The sequence below is a fragment of the Typopeltis vanoorti genome, chromosome 1 (genome assembly GCF_054136105.1).
Source record: "Typopeltis vanoorti isolate ZY-2024b chromosome 1, IOZ_Tvanoo_1.0, whole genome shotgun sequence".
Classification (NCBI taxonomy): Eukaryota; Metazoa; Arthropoda; class Arachnida; order Uropygi; family Thelyphonidae; genus Typopeltis; species Typopeltis vanoorti.
Window position 1 is genome coordinate 69,187,598 of NC_143549.1, and position 18,206 is coordinate 69,205,803.

An 18,206-nucleotide genomic window follows, 5' to 3' on the forward strand; every position below is an offset into this window, starting at 1 on the left:
TCACCTACAGAAAAGGCCAATCTCCTGGCCTCATACTTTGCTTCCAGTACACACATAATTCACCATTCCAGTTGCCCAACATACAATGCCCACTATATCCTTTTGCAGAAAGAGATCAGTAAAATACACTCCAAATTAGACACAAAAAAAGTTTCCTGGCCCTGATGGCATTCCTCCAGTTGTCCTGAAGGTTTGCACACCAGAACTGTATCCTGTCTTATGTGTTGCTTATATATATATACTGTCTTACTCCACTGGTATCTATCCCACAGCCTGGAAATTGACCTGTATTCAACCCATTCCCAAGAAGGGTGACAAGTCACTGCCTTCCAACTACTGCCCCATCTCGCCCACCTCAGTCCTGTCTAAAGTAATGGAAAAAATCATCAATTCCCAACTCCAACACCACTTTGAAGCTACCCGTCTAATAAACAACCGCCAATATGGATTCTGTCACTGCCAATCAACAGGAGATCTGCTCACATGTGTCACCCATCTCTGGACAAATACCATGGAGAAGTTTGGTGAATCTCAAGCAGTTGGACGATATCTCCAAGGCGTTTGACCAGATCTGGCACAAGGGCTTACTAAGCAAGCTGCCATCGTTTGGTCTATCTCAAGACCTCCATAGTTGGATTGCCAGCTTTCTGTCTGGATGCCCACTATGTGTGTTGGTGGTGGATGGCTCCTTATCCTCTCACCATTCAACTAATGCCAGGTTCCTCAAGGTTCTGTCCTCTCACTAACCCTCTTTCTACTATATATATATCAATGACCTACTTCAGCTTACCTCCAACCCAATACACAGTTTTGCAGATGACAGCACATTGCACTACTCCCTTTCTTTTGATAAACCTTACTCCACTCAACTCACCTCAATCTACAGAATAGAAACCACCTTTGCCCTCAATTCAGACCTCCATGCCATCCTCCACTGGGGTTCAGATAACCTGGTCAATTTCAATGCAAATGAAACCCAGTGCTGTCTCATTTCTCATAAAAAGAAATAATAATAATAAAAAAAAAAATCCCATTCTCTCCCAGTATTATTTTTGACAACACCCAAATTCCCAGAAATCTAAGATTTCTTTTCTTAGAATTACCCTGACATCCAGCCTCTCCTGGCATAAACACATAACCATTGCATCTTCAGCTTCTAAAAAACTAGGATTTCTCTTTCACTCAAGACATTACTTCAACTCTCGAACATCTGTTAACCTTATACAAATCACAAATTCTCCCAGCCATCGAATACTGCTCCCACACATGGGGGTGGGGATCTCCAAAAGCTCCCTCAAAATGCTCGACTCATTCCAGAGGAGAGCAATCAGACATTAATGACCCATCTCTTACCAACTCACTCCCCCCACTTTTGCAGACAATCGGTCTCTGCACTGTGTGTTTTCTACAAATATTTCCATGGGAAATGTTCGTCTGAAATAGCATCAATAATCCCCCACTTAGTACTAAGCTCGTTGGAACACATGCAGCTGCTGTTCAACATCCCTACACAGTGCACCTTGAAACCCACAGAACAAATTTCTTCTCCTCCATCCCTGCAACTACTATACTATGGAACAGTCTTCCCCTTGATGTGTTCCCTAAGGAATACAATATACAATCATTCAAATCCAATGTGAACAAGTACCTTCTTTCCCAATCCATCCACGGTACTAATGTACTATAGGTTGATCTACCAACCTCTTGCATATGGGCTCAACATAAAAACCAGCAAAGACATAATCAACATTATTATTATTATTACATAAAACCTCCAGGGAGTCCAAAGACTCCTCGAGGGAGGGCATTTACTCTATAACTCTTCGTCTCCACCAACCGCAACTACCTTCATCAGCTACACCAATGCCATCTACCGCCGAGCACCACCACTAGTATTTTCGCTGACAATCACAAACATCCATGCTCATGGTGGGATTCGAACCCACAGTCTTTTGGCTGGAGAGTGGATATGCTAACCACTCGGCCAACCAAGCTGGAATTCTTTTCCTCCTCCTTCATTCCTGCAACTGCTATATATACTATGAATGAGAGGGTTGGGGAATGAATGGATGAGAACAAGGTATCTTCCAGATGGTTCAAAAATAGTTTGCTAAAGGTGGAGACAGAGGGCTCTCCATGGCAGTGCCTTCAACTTGTCTATAGATCTTGTTTTTCCATCTGAAATATGATGATTCTATAACTCTATGAAATATCCTGATTATATAATTCATTTCATTAAAGTTAATTACTGTGGTTATCATGTAATTTATTGTTTATAGTCATGCCACAGGTACCTTGAAAGATTATATGAAAAGTTTTCATCATTACTAAATTTTTATTGATAATTTTGCTCCAAATCAGTCGGAACAACAATACTGTCAGATCTTCTATAGTAATCTTCCAAGGCACTTCTAACTGCATCGGTCCACCTATATCTTGGTCTTCCTGAATGCTAACATTGTCAAATTCTTTCCTGATGTCATTTTTAACATGATTCTGCCATCGATGCCATCTGTTCACTCTCCTAAGTAAACCCTGAGTGCACATACCATATCTTTATGTTCCTGAAGATGGCAATGTGACGTTGCCGAAATATAGAAGTTATTCATTAAAGTTACCTTTAATTAATATACTTTATATGCGTTGTTAATTCCGTAAACTAATTACCAGTTATGTCTGACCAACGTATAAGCCTTGCTACTCCTATTTTGATACCAGGCCTAATGCCACATTTCTTAATAATGTGTACCCTTGTGTTACTCCCCTGATTTTACATCAAGCCATCTTGTTATACTTCTTTCTGTTCTAACTACTGACTTACTTATGTAGATTATAAAGCTCAATACAGTGTCCCATTTTCACCATATAATTATACCATTTTGAACAGCTTTTCTCATGACACCTTGTCAATGCTTTTTTTTTTTTCCAGATCTGCAAAACTTAGTTGCGGATCCTTATATTACTATGATATATCAGCTGTTTGTCATCATCAAATTCTTGACATGTACCCTTAAGGGGTGTACAGGATATAATGATAGTACTACATGAAAAATGTTCATCATTACTAACTTCTTTATTGTCAATAAGAATTATATTATATTTCTGTCTTCTAAGCACTTTTCACTGCATCAATCCACCTAGATTTTGCTCTTCCTCTAGGTCTTTTTCCTGCCATGCTAACAAAGCACACTTGTTTATGCTAACCTTTCCTTTCTGATTCTGTTTAAGTGATCATACCACCTGAGATTAGTTCCACCAACACGTTCTTCAGTGCTAAAAATATCAAGTTTTTTTCCTTAATATCCTTATTTTTAACACGGTATTGCCATTGATGCCATCTTGGTTCCCCTAATCTTTAGCAGAACACTCACTTGTATGGTTTCCAGTCTTTGAACAAGGGCTTTATTTCTAATTCGGTTCTCAGATCCATAGTTAAAATTGGTTTGAACACTATCTTGTATACAATTAGTGTACTTCCTAGCATATACTAGCTTTGTTAATTCTGCTGTCTATTTCCATATTTAATTTGTGATCATTATTAAAAATTGTGCCTAAATACCTGAAATATTTTATTTATTCTGTAGGTTCCCCATTCTTGATTCAGTTGATGTTTTCAACATTTTCTGACTAATTTCATTGTCTTTTTATTGCCAATTTTCATACCAAATTTATTATAACAGTTATTCAGTTTAGTCTAGGAATTCTACAGACTTATTCTGGATTTAATTAGAAGTATAAGATCATCTCCATGAAGTAAGTAGCTGAAATTAACAATTCCAATTTTGATATCGGATTTAATACCACTTTCTTTCATAATGTGATCCGTATAGATGATAATAGTGGAGATAATGTACATAGTTGTCACATACCTGATTTAACATCAGGTGGGATGTTAAATCAGGTACTTACTTGTACCTGATTTAAAACTTTTATACCTCCATACATGAGCATTTCTGGTCAAATATCATCTGTTCCAGCTGCTTTTCCAGATTTCAGGTTTTTGATGGCTTTTTCTTCTTTGAGTATTGAACATCCCTATCAACTGTTTCTACTGCCATGCTGTCACTGCTTATTTTCATTTAGCAATCTTTCAATGTAATTACTCCAGACATCTAGAATATCTGTCTTCAGCTTGCATGTCATCTTTATCATTTCCTTTGACAGTACTGTCCTCCAATTCTGAGTTTTTTTCAGTAGCTTACAGAATATTTTTCTACCTTTCTAATATTTATTTTCACTGTTCTCCAAACTCTTCACATGACTTTCCTTTAGCCAGTTTTACACAGTGTTTGGCTTTCTTACATTTGTCTCTGTATTTTCTCAGAGCACAAACTTATTTACTTGCCAGTAACTTTTGATGTGCTTTCTTATTTTCCTTGACTGCCTGTTTTACTTCTTGAGGCTGTCATGGAGTTCTGATTTTTCTGACCTTGCAGACTACCTCATCACATGCCTTTCTTGCTGATTGAATCAATGTTTTCTTTAGGGTTTGCCACTGAGTTTGGTTTCCAAAGTTTGGTTCTTGTTTTTAAACTCTTAAGAAGAAACTTTTGAATAATGTTTGTGTATTGCTGTCTTCACTTCTCCTCTGAAAGCTTTTCAACTATGACAATCACTTTCAATTTCAAATCCTCTGTATACTCCTGTGTTTTGAACCAGTGCGAAAACATCATAATTAAAAATAACACTCAATAGTCTCAACTATTTAAGATGAAAATCTGATCCTGATGACCTCTATTTGATGTGAACTCAGCTTGTTCTTCTCCAGATTTCCCCTCCACAGTTTTTTTTTACCTTCTTCTGAAGTATCTAATATTTATTTTCATTGTTCTCCAAACTCGAAAATAATATTATGCTTGAGAAGAGGCTAAGAAATACTTTACCTGGACTTATTAAGGAAACCGTTCTCATTTCAACATTGTTTTATAGCTTTTTTTTTTTTTTTTTTAGATAGGTATTATGAATAATATGAAATTTATCTTTCTCACCAGCCTTCTGAATTACACAATTCTGTCACTGTAAAATTATTATATTTGAGCATTTTTACATGAATGCAATATATTCAAGAGTCACTGAAGGGTCATAGTTGGATAACTGGGAGGCAACGTAGCCTTTTAAGAAATGCACAGAACCAACTGGGGCTTTTGATATGATATCAAATCCTCACCATCTCATGGTTCACCTCTTCAGCAGACCTACAAAGTGAACAAACAAAAATAGACTGATAAATTGGGCTTCACCCAACCAAATTGTTGGCAAATCAACATAAGAAGCATCAGTGGAAAAGAAATGGAAAATGGAAATGGAAAAGAAAAAGAAAACTAGTAGATAAGTACCAGATTGACATAATAGGTGTTACTGAAAAAAAAAGAAGACAAAAACTGGCAAGATTCTTAAAAGCAACAAATACAAGATGTTATATCCAGGCAATAGTGATTTGAATATGAATAATAGGTCATAAGAATATGCAGAGGATTTGAAATAGGAAGTCATCCCCATCACAAAAACTAGGTGTCATCAACACGCTAAAAAACTGAGCTCAGACGATCTGTTCCAGTGAACAGGCACTGAAAGATGAATTTAAAATTATCAGTAATAACTTACAAAAAAACAGATACAGCCATAACACTATTAACAAAATTCTCTACAAAACCACAATAAAAAACAAAGGCAAACCAGACTACAGTAAATAAAACTATAACCATTCCCTACATTAAAGGCATATCAGACAAGATAAACAGACTACTACAAAAGTACAACCTCAAAGCCACCTTTAAACCTCCTGCAAAATTAAAAAACTTACTCAACTCATCCAAAGACCAACTCCCTCCACTTGCTCACCATGGAGTATACCGGATTTATTGTACTTGCAACATACCATATATAGGAGAAACAGGACGCACTATTCCTATTAGGTAAAAAGAACATAAACGACACATTAAATATAATAATTATGGTGAAGCTGGCCTTTCTGATCATGCCCTTGAATACCTTACACAGAATTGACTGATAAACCACCAGCTGTCTACATCACACTAGAACATGGTATGAACGGAAATTCAAGGAAGCCTGTGAGATTATTATCAACCATCCCAATCTGAACAACAATGATTGTCTAAAAATCCCAAACATATGGAAGGTGTATATTCGACCTTCCTCACCAAGAACAACTATAAACAGGACTGTAGAAAATCCAGTATTGTAAATCAAAAATAAGAATTGTAATACTAAAAATAGGACATCAGTTGTTTCTGAAAGAAAACCATCTAAAAGAATATTTATTCTTGTCATTGTAAAATAGAATTTAGCTTGATGTAAAAAAATTTCTTTTTTATTTTTATTTTATTTTATTTTATTTTTTTATTGTTTTTTTTTCACCAGAGGTCATGCCAGTAGAATAACATGTGATCAAATCATTGTTTCTCTAGCTTACAGTTAATGATGTAACTCAGCTTGTCCTGTATATTTATGTAACATGGTTGTAAATTCCATAAAATTTTTAAAATGAATGATCACTTCCAATTTCAAATCGTTTGAATACCAGGGAGAAAACATCACTATCAACAATAACATAGTCAATGAGACTTTCCTTATTCCTTGACTCTTCTCTCCATGTGAATTTGTGAACATTTTTATGTTGGAAAATGGTGTTAGTAATAACCAGTCCATGTCCTGAGCAGAAATCCAACAGGTATTCTCATTATTATTAACTTTGCTCTTTTCTCCCATGGACAATTCATCGTTGGTAAAATTCATTTGCAGGAAAATTCATCATGGTTCACTGAAAACATTATTCGTTAGAAAATTGAAATGATATTGCATTAATAACAATACATGAAAAATAAATGCAGTGCAAGATAAATTTCACAAGATATATATATATGTATATATATATATATAATTTTTTTTTTTAATGTACTCATGTATTATTTGTTTAGATTTGAATTAAAATTTCATGACTCAGGCATATGCACTAAAACATGTTTATTGGAATTAAATGACAATTACAACTAAATTGAATCAAAATACTAAAACTTCTAATTCTCTTGCTAAGTTAAATCTCATGCTAAGATAATTAAACAATTCTAAATTAATCGAGTTCACCTAGACAGATCAAATTGTTAATCACACAGAACAATAGAAAGCATTGACAATATTACACTAAATTAAGAGTCTCTCATGCATGCTATTCATAGAGTACATATTATACAACTTGTTGCTTTCTCAGTTAAGGTTATCTACTAAACAAAATACACTTATTACTTCAGTCACATATAATTTGATTCATTCCTGACAATTCCTTGTCCAACAGAATTTGCTGTCTCAAATACGAAATCTTATCAAAGTTCTCTAAGGGTTGTCCACATTACTTAATCAAACACAAATTTCTATCTTCTATCACTTCCGTAACAAATAACAAAGATCTCTACATTACCCAGTTCTTTCTGAAGGTCTATTAACTACCACATGTTGTTCTGATCATCTTTTGATCGGCTATCTTGGCATCTGGCTTTTGACTACGTTGTCCTTTCTACTGTTGCAAGACTCGAACTAGTTTCTTCTGCGACTGAGGGCTATCTCCACTCCTTTCCAATGGGACATCCAGTGACTGGCATGATTCTGCATAAGCTGATGATTCGCGTACGGCTCTGCCTGGAATCTTCTTCAGCATAATCAGGAAAATGGCCACTGTCCGACATCATAGAACCCTGCCTCGTCCTTTCTCCGACCACCAATCAAGAATCCTCAAGATGAAATCCGGAACAAAAGAAAGCTGCAATATGGCAGGCATTGCCTTATATTCTGTGTTCTAGAACCCTCTTTTTGCTATATTCTTTTTCATACGACCCTTAGTTTTAAAGCCCTTAATATGATCCTTATTCTCCCTATTGCTGTTAGGTGCTGTCTTCCAGGAAAGCGCGCTTACGTTATTTTCCGTGTACGCTGTAGCCTCCGGTGTTACGACCAATAAGTGTGTTTCAGATGCGACTTTTGCACTGTTACTCATTACCTGTCTGGCGACTTACGTTATAAGAGATAGCTTAATAGGACACAAATTTAAGCTAATATTTCTTTTACATAGAATCATTAATCTGACAATTCTCTAGTTTAGTTTTCTGTTTTTTGACTACAAATATTTCTAATGCAATTCACATATTAATACACATTCTCTTATACAACAACAAACCAGATCTTTCTTACTTTCTGCTGGTGAGCAGGTATTATCTTAAATTAGTTAGAATTTTCATGTTAGATTCTGAATGAACAACTTCTTAGAGAATCCTCCATTCAGGATCTAACAAAGGTCCCCCCTTTAAGGAAAAAAAAGTTTTCTGTTTTCATCAGAGAAACTTCTTTTTTATTCTTCCTTCAGTTCCCTGGGGTTGATTTACACTCTGCCAGATACCAGCATAGTTAATCACCAGTATATTCTCACTTGTTTCACACACAACCCTGTCTGCAACACCTTCATCTGGTTGTCTCCTTCCTTCTGCTTGGTCTAATGTATCAGGGTTCTCTGAGCTCAATGTTCACAAATTCATCTCTGTTCTGAATTTGTGAACTCTCTATGCACACTGTCTCCCTCAGTTGGTCTGGGCCTTCTCTCTCTCTCTCTCTCTCTCTTGTGATCCTCTTCCAAACTCTATAGTTTTCTTCCTCCTTTGGAAACAAACTTCCCTACTAGCGTAATTACAGGAGAAACTGTACTTGGATAGGAAATCATTTCCCAGGATTAATCCTAAATGAGGGGAAGAGTATTTTGGCAAAATTAGAAAATTGTGCCAAATGCAGGTAGGTTGATCTTCAATCTTACAGACCTCATAGCTTGGGTAGTTGAGGAGGATATTCCCAAAAGTTTAATGGGCTGTCTTAGAAACTTTATCCTCCCTCTTACATAGGGCTTTAATGGTTTTTCTATCATACCAGAATACTGAAACAGTATTCTGGTATGATCGAAGCCCGTGAACCAGTGTCAATTAATGCTCTAAGTTTTCTTCCGCATACCTTTCCTTCAACCATCATCTCAAGGTTGTCTATGATCCCCCCCCTTTTTTTTTCTCCCCTTTTCTTGCTTACTGCAAACATGAGACAGCCTGTGAGAAATCTCTGTTTGTTTTGCCTTGTCTGATGAAACAGTTTCTTGCAATATGTCCTAGCTTGTTGCAGTTGTGTACCACCTTGGGGACTCTCGATGGTAATCCCTAGCATTCTCTCCATCCGAGGACAAAGGAGGATTGCTTTTGCACTGGGCAGACAGCTCTGTCAGTCTATTCATTATAGAGTCTATTTTGCTAAGTAGTGGTTCTTGCATCCTTTCAACCTCCCTACGAATTAGGATAGTAGTTCTTTCATCTTGGGAGTGAGAATTCTCTGTGTTTTCTGTAGAGCCTGACTGAAGTCGGTTAAGCACCACATCGAGACATTCCATAACAGGCTGTTGTAGTCTTTCGATCTCCTGTTTAATTATGGAACGGATCTCGTTTTGATCGGGAATGCTTGTTGTGATCTGACAAACTGACTCAGCTCTACACTCAACACTGTTTTTGTGCTTTCTGCTGCTTACCCTTTTCCTTATATCCTTTTACAGTACCTAGGTCTTTACTATTATCTTTCTCTTCCTTGATTACCTTGACGAACCCTGAAGCAGCTGTGGGACTGATGTCTCCTAGCAACTGTTCTCTTTCTGTTACAGCCTTGTAGCATTCTGCTAAGTTGGATATGCCCTTTCCAAATGCTGTCTCTCTCAACTTCTGCTTCAAACCTATCCTGAAATGTTGGAAGATGGCCCAGTCTAAGTGATGTTTGTATTCACTGGGGACGTCAAAGGTATTTGAGAGAGTGAGTACTCTGTTGTAGAAATCAGACGCCTTCTCCCTATCCCCTTGTACCATCTTCTGCAGCTTCCAGAGATTCAGCCCTACATTGTTCACTCTGGAGAATTGTGAGATTAGGATGTCTGTAAATTTACCGTAATCACGAGTTTCTTTCAGGATTGGCGATGATTGAAAATAAGTTTTGGCCTTCCCTACCAACTTGCTGCGTAACAGCACAATAAGTTGGAATTCAGACCATCTGATAATCCTTCTTAGTTCTTCTATAGAGTTGAAAAACGTGATTACGTCATCGGTGTCTTCCCCAGAGAACTGTGGAATTACTTGCTGGGGATTTATTATTCGGAAAAATTCCGAATCATCCAATTCAGAACTGGTAGGATGAGACATACCTCTTATCAGCCTACAATTTACTAGATTTAACCTTTTCTCAAATTTTACAATTCCAATAACTGCCTGATGCGAGTTCAAGACCAACTTACAGTGCTTTAGAATCTATTCAATTAAATTTTAGGGGCCCTAAACACATCCTGTCGACTGTGCCATTGTTATGTAGTCATTATTTCTCTCTAATTTCTTAACTTATTTACTTCTTTAACCTCTATTATCTTTTCTTGTGTGTAGCCTAACTAGATTCTACCTAGGGATGTTTCCTTTTTTTCAGATACTGGCAAATTTATATTTATGTTACCGTTAAAGTGCAGAAATCAGTTATTCTGCAGATTATCTAGGTATTGTGCAGATTAACTACGGTGATCCATTAATGTGCGGAAAATTGTTTCATTTCTCAAATTACCTAGGTAATCTGCACATTACCTACTAGGCACTCATTAAAGTGAAAATAAGATCTTTGCTGGAACAACAGCAACGTTTCTGTATGTTTAAATTAAGATAATGTTATTTATTTATTTTTTGATATCTAAAGAATCAAGTTAATACAATCAAACAATCAACAAATTAGTTGATAAAATCAATCATCAATCAATTAATATAATACAAGGAATCAAACGGTTTAAAATATTATTACAATTAAGAAAAAAAACATATGATAAAATTATGTTTACTTATTAAAAAACCAAACTAAAAGTGGAGGGAGAGGGGGGGAAGGAGTAGGGAAAGGAAATGAGAGATACAAACTTTTGAACTTTAACGATGTGGAAGCTGTTAATGTGCACATTAACTAGGTAAAATGCGGAAAACTCTTGATTCCGCATGTTAACGGAGCAAATCAGTTAATCTGCAGATTAGCTAGGTAATGTGCACATTAACGGTTTTCGCACTTTAGCGGTAACATTTATACTGTGCCAGCCAGTATCCTATAACTGGAATTTATTCAAGTTCACAGAAATATTCCTAGATTCATTGGCATACACTCTAACACACACAGTTAAATAGATAGCGATACTTTGCTGTCGTGACCAATGATCTATTCTTAAACATATATATCTAAAATTTCTCCCGTTATGGTTCTAATTTTATAAGTTGTAATTTGATATCTTGAATTCAGGGATGACTCAGACATATGACAATTACAACTAAATTGAATCAAAATACTACAACCTTCTAAATCTCTTGCTAAGTTAAATCTCATGCTAAGATAATTAAACAATTCTAAATTAATCAAGTTCACCTAGACAGATCAAATTGTTAATCACACAAACAATAGAAAGCAATGACAATATTACACTAAATTAAGAGTCTCTCATGCATGCTATTCATAGAGTACATATTATACAACTTGTGGCTTTCTCAGTTAAGATTATCTACTAAACAAAATACACTTATTACTTCAGTCACATACAATTTGATTCATTCCTGACAATTCCTTGTCCAACAGAATTCGCTGTCTCAAATACGAAATCTTATCAAAGTTCTCTAAGGGTTGTCCACATTACTTAATCAAACACAAATTTCTATCTTCTATCACTTCCGTAACAAATAACAAAGATCTCTACATTACCCAGTTCTTTCTGAAGGTCTATTAACTACCACATGTTGTTCTGGTCATCTTTTGATTGGCTATCTTGGCACCTGGCTTTTGGCTACGTTGTCCTTTCTACTGTTGCAGGACTCGAACTAGTTTCTTTCGTGACTGAGGGCTATCTCCACTCCTTTCCGATGGGACATCCATTGACTGGCATGATTCTGCATAAGCTGATGATTCGCGTATGGCTCTATGTGGAATCCTCTTCAGCATAATCAGGAAAACGGCCACTGTCCTACATTATAGAACCCTGCCTCGTCCTTTCTCCGACCACTGATCAAGAATCCTCGAGATGAAAAAATCCGGAACAAAAGAGAGCTGCAATGTGGCGCGCATTGCCTTATTCTGTGTTCTAGTGCCCTCTTTTTGCTGTATTCTTTTTTGCATGACCCTTAGTTCTAATGCCCTTAAGATGATCCTTTCTCTCCCTAGTGCTGTTAGATGCTATCTTCCAGAAAAGCACGCTTACGTTATTTTCTGCGTATGCTGTAGCCTCCGCCATTATGACTGATACGTGCGTTTCGACTTACATTATTTGAGATAGCTTAATAGGACACAAATTTAAGCTAATATTTCTTTTACATAGAATCATTAATCTGACATAATTCTCTAGTTTAGTTTTCCGTTTTTCGACTACAAATATTTCTAATACAATTCACATATTAATACACATTCTCTTATACAACAAACCAGGTCTTTCTTACTTTCTGCTGGTGAGCAGGTATTATCTTAAATTAGTTAAAATTTTCATGTTAGATTTTGAATGAACAACTTCTTAGAGAATCCTCCATTCAGGATCTAACAAAAGTAATATGTTTTTTGATTGGTGAGTTTCCTAATTTCTGTTTTGTTGTAATTTTTATTCCTTTTAACCTGGTTCAGAAATCCTGCTCAGATTCCCTCACCAAACATGGAAACCACTGAAGCTACTTCAGGCCTCCAGTAATAGCTGTGCTATGGTCTTACATCAGACGACAAAATTCATCTCTTACCTAAAAACAATTACACACATCCATGCCCACTGCATATTTCAGATCTACAGCTCATTGGTGGGAGAAGGTACGCTATCAAGTTGGTTGTTAATAACATGATATTTCTGATTACAGCTTATTTTTGAATGTTTCACAAAAGAAGTAATTAATTACTTATTTCACTTTGGGAGCATGCATCTATATATTTAAAAAAAAAAATCTAATATATATATATATATATATATATATATTTTTTTTTTTTTTTTCAGTAAAGAAGACAAATTTCTTAGTATTATGAAATAATTGTATTGGAGGAAAAGGCAAAAACTAGTATTGCACCCATAGATGTCAATGCAGCTTATGCTAATTTATATGATGATATAATTTAAATGAATTTATTACCAATTTCTTTAATATAATGACTCAAAAGTGCATCTATGATCTTAAACTAGCTCTGCGATAAACAGCGTACAGGATATCTTTAGTATACAGGAAAAATGGAATAATTTTCAAAATACACGTGTATTCAGTAACTGAGATAAGTCACTTTCTGAATTAGTTCAGATAAAAAATAAAAATAAAATAAATCACACATGGATGTGTGTCTAAATGCGCAGAACAGATAGTGAACGGTTAGTAAAATAAATATTCCTAAATATTGTGCCCTTCTTCCTTAACTATTCTATTAATAGTTAGAATAGTTAATTGGAATAATAAGAATGTGTAAATAGTCAACTATAAATATTAGTTGGATATAACTATTATCCCAAAATATTCTTAAATATGGTGCTCTTTCTCCCAAACCACCCTATCCCAGTTTTGTAACAATTAATATTCCATCTACAGAGCTTGTAATAAAAAAGAATGTCATCATCGAATTCCTGCCATGTACCCTCAAGGGATGTACAGTATATGATAGTACTACATGAAAAATTTACATCATTACTAACTTCCTATCTACAATTTTCCTCAAATCAGTCTCTTACTTGTCAAGACTCCAACATTATCAGATCTTATATTTCTATCATCTAGCAGTGCTTCCCAAACTTCTGGATGTCAGGGCCCCCTTTGCAAAAATTAAAATATTTCATGCCCCCCCCCCCTCGAAAAAAAAATCGTAATAGAGAGATATATTATTATAATATTTATTGTATTTATATTCAATACAAAATACACACAGTGAATATTGCAAAAATCAAATGCATATATTACATTTTTTGCCTCTTACCGTTTGGTTCAGAAGACGATGCTGGCTGTTCTAGTAAAATACGAAACACTGTCCTTTTTTTTGAGTCTGTTTCTGCTTCATCTGAGTGTTCGCGAGAATTTTTTTTATTTTTTATCAGCCACTTATCCATCTCAGGGTTAAATTTTTTAACGTAGAATAGGTCAAATAATATCACCACTTACCGATACTGACACACCACAGACTGATAACATGAAATTATTGAATATTACCTGAATAAGGGAATCCCCGCACCAAGAACATTTTTCTCTTTTGTGACTTTTCTCCCTTTACGGTAATTAAGCCTAACGCGAAACAGACAGCAAAGGCAGGTTATTAAAACGTGCATATGATTGGTGTGGTATTAACAAAAGATCACGTAACTGAAAGATAAAAGCATATCTGACAATTGAGTTGAAATGCTAACTCTCTTCAACCGAATTCCATATGTGAAACTGCCCATAACATTCATTATATATATATATATATATATATATTATTTAGTTTTAACACTTTTACGGATTTTAACACGTTCAGTTGAATTTTATTGCTGCCTTGGGAAATCGAACTCACACACATCTAATTAATAACAATAGTTTTTAGTTAGATACTGTGTTTGCCCATGCAACGTATGGTTTTGTTTCAGTCTATACAGCATAGTTTCTGTATGAGGGGACATGTGATTCATTAATTAGTGTTTTTATCTAATTGCACTATTTCTTGAGTTGTCTCTAATGCACTATTTGTTGAGAAATATATTACACAGACTCCTCATACCTTATTCACTGGCATAATAAAAGTACTTGTTTTTATTGCCTCTGCAGTATAGTGGCTGTTAGGGAGAGGTGTTGTTTACCACCGCAAGGGAGTTATTATCTCCCCACATGAACTTGTTTAAGCTTTTTTTCATGTGTGAAGTATATGTGAAACTTTTATTGGTGACAGAAAACTAGCTCGGATGACAGTGATAATATAAAACGAGTTTTGATATGTCAACAGTCCCTGATTATGAACGTGTGATGAAAGGGAGAGGAAGATTTGGAGCTTTCAAAGTAAATACAATTAACCACTGCTTTGAAAGAAACGTATGAATAAGCAATATTTACTAATATTCATTAAGCGCTGAAATACGCAGGAAGCAAAGCTTGAAGAACCAAAGCACCAACACCAATGTCTGAATTTTTCCATTAAAATATAAAAAATAACAAAAAAGAAATAATAGAAGTTAAATACGTTTCTTTTAAAATAAAAAACTCTACTTAGTCTTAAAACATTTAAAATTTGTTTTCATTATTTCACGGCCCCCCTCAACAAAACCTACTGCCTCCAAGGGGGCCACGGCCCACAGTTTGGGAAGCGCTGGTCTAAGGCACTTTGTACCGTATCAATCCACCTATATCTTAGTCTGCCTCTTGGTCGTTTTCCTGCCAACCTGGCAGTGAATACTTGTTTTGCTAATCTTTCCTCGCCCATCTGTTTAAATGACATACCACCTGAGATGAGCTCTGCTAACACATTCTTGGATGCTGACAATGTCAAGTTCTTTCCTAATATCCTTATTTTTAATATGATATTGCCATTGATGCCATCTGTTTGTGCCCCTAATCATTCTCAGGACTCTCATATCTGTGGTCTCTAGTCTTTGGTCAAGTGTTTTACTTCTGACCCAGCTCTCAGATGCATAAGTTAAAACTGGTTTGAACACTGTCTTGTGTACAGCTCATTTATTCTTCCAACTAATTTCTCTCTTATCCCATATGAATATGTTCAATTGACTTCCTACCATACCAGGTTTGTTGATTCTGTTGTTGTCTATTTCCACATTTAATTTACCATCTTCACTAAAAACCGTGCCTAAGTAGCTGAAATGTTTCACTTGTTCGACAGGTTCTCCATTCACAACGTAGTTGACATTTTCAGTGATTCTGCTTATTTTTATTGTCTTCGTCTTGTTATTGCTGACCTTCATACCATATCTATTACAACAGTTATTCAATTTGGTCAGGGAATCTTGCAGACTTGTAGCGGATTTATTTAGAAGTATAACATCATCCGCATAAAGCAAAGAGCTGATATTAACATCTCCAATTTTGATATCAGGTTTAATACCACTTTCCTTCATAATGTGATCCATATAGATAATGAATAATAGAGGGGATAATGTACATCCTTGTCTGACATCAGATTTAACATTAAACCATCTTCTTGTACTTCCTTCAATTCTAACTGCTGACTTACAACTCAAAGTCTAAGTATTGCTTGATATAATTTCCCATTGACACCATATAACTGTAGTGTTTTGTATATGTCTTGGCATCATGTCATATGCCTTTACCAGATCTACAAAACTTAAATACAGACCTCTGTTATATTCCCATGATTTCTCAACTATTTGTCATAAAGTGAGGATCTGATCCTCACAGCCTCTATTTGTCCGAATCCAGCTTGTTCCTCACCAGGCATTTTTTCCACAATTCTTCTCAACTGGTTCTCAAGTATACTTGGAAAATTCTTATCAGGAACACTCAGCAGGGAAACACTCAGTAGGGAAAAATACCTCGGTAATTCTGACATTCAGTTTTATTTCCCTTTTTATATATGGGTACTATGAGAGCTCTACTCCAATCATCGGGAAATCGTCCCTCTGTCCAGCCCTTCTGAATTATGCAGTGCAGCTACTGCATAATTCAGAAGGGCTGGATACTTCAGCATTTCTGGTCGAATATCATCTATTCCTGCTGCCTTTCCACGTTTCAAGCCTTAGATAGCTTTTTCTACTTCAAGTATGGATATGTGTTCCTCACTGTATGCCTGTTGAGTGTTTTTTACCACTGTGCTATCTCTGCTTGTTTCATTTAGCAATTTTTCGAAGTAATTACTTCATACGTCAAGGATATCTTTTTTTCTCCAGTTTTCATGTCACCTTTATCATCTCTAATTCCTTTTACAACACTCTTTCCTCCATTTCTGAGCCTCTTCAACAACCTCCAGAATATCATCTACCTTCTTGATATTTATTTTCCATGTTCTTACCAAACTCTTCCCATGAAGAGTTTGTTTAGGTAGTTTTACACAGTGTTTAGCTTTCTTACGTTTGTCTCTGTATTCTCTAAGAGCACAAGCTGACTTATTTGCCAGTAGCTTTTGATATGCTTTCTTCTTTTCCTTCACTGCCTCTTTAACTTCCTGGGTCCACCATGGAATTCTGATTTTTCTATCCTTGCAGACAATCTCACCACATTCCTCTCTGGCTGAATCAGTCAGGGTTTTCTTCAAGGTTTGCCACTGAATATTCAAGGTTTGCTTCCTGTTCTCAAACTCTTTCATTTTTTCTTCAATAATCTATGTGTATTTTAGTCTATAGTTCACATCTGAGAGCTGCTCAACTTTTATTTACTTAAAAATTTCTTACATGTTCTTCTTTTCAATATGAAATTCAATTTTATCTTGCTCAAGACTAAATAGTGATCACTTCCACTTTCAAATCCTCTGCACACTCTGGTGTCCTGCACCATGGAAAAAACATCAATATCAACAATAACATAGTCAATGAGACTTTTCTTATTCTTTGTCTCTATTCTCCATGTGAATATGTGCACATTTTTATGTTGGAACATGGTGTTAGTAATAACCAGTCCATGTCCTGAGCAGACATCCAACAACTATTTGCCATTATTATTAGCTTTGCTCTTTTCTTCAAATTTTCCCAAAATATTTTTGTGTGTCTGAAAATCATTTCATAATCTGCTATTTAGATCCCCAACAAGGACCAACTTTTACTTTTTCATTGTGTCAGTTGCTTTCTCTAAAGCCTCAAAAAATTCCTCCACTTCTACCTTAGTAGAACCTTCTGTGGGACCATAGGCACAAATCAGTCTCATTGTCCAGTTCCCCATTCTGATATTAGCCCACATCACTCAACTTGAGACTGCCTGCCATTCAAGAAGATTAGTTTCGTGTTTACTGTTGAATGGCTACTCCTTCATTTCCTTGATTGTCATTGCCTGAATATAACATTTTGTATTTATTGCTCAGAAAGATCTCGCCAGTTTTTGTCCTTTTTGTTTCAGTCACCCCTATTATGTCGATCTGGTACTTCAGATTGTCGATCTAATTCTTCAGCTAGCTCCATTTCTTTGCCATTCAGGCTTCTTATGTTGATAGTATACCGATCTTTAACTCTGGTGATGCTG

General features: G+C 35.7%; 1 protein-coding gene across 2 annotated transcripts in view; it reads left to right on the forward strand.

Annotated features, from left to right (window-relative positions):
* LOC150110069 (copine-8-like) overlaps positions 1–18,206 on the forward strand; it is a 294,861-nt gene that overhangs the window by 146,842 nt on the left and 129,813 nt on the right. The gene's annotated exons all lie outside the window — the stretch shown is intronic.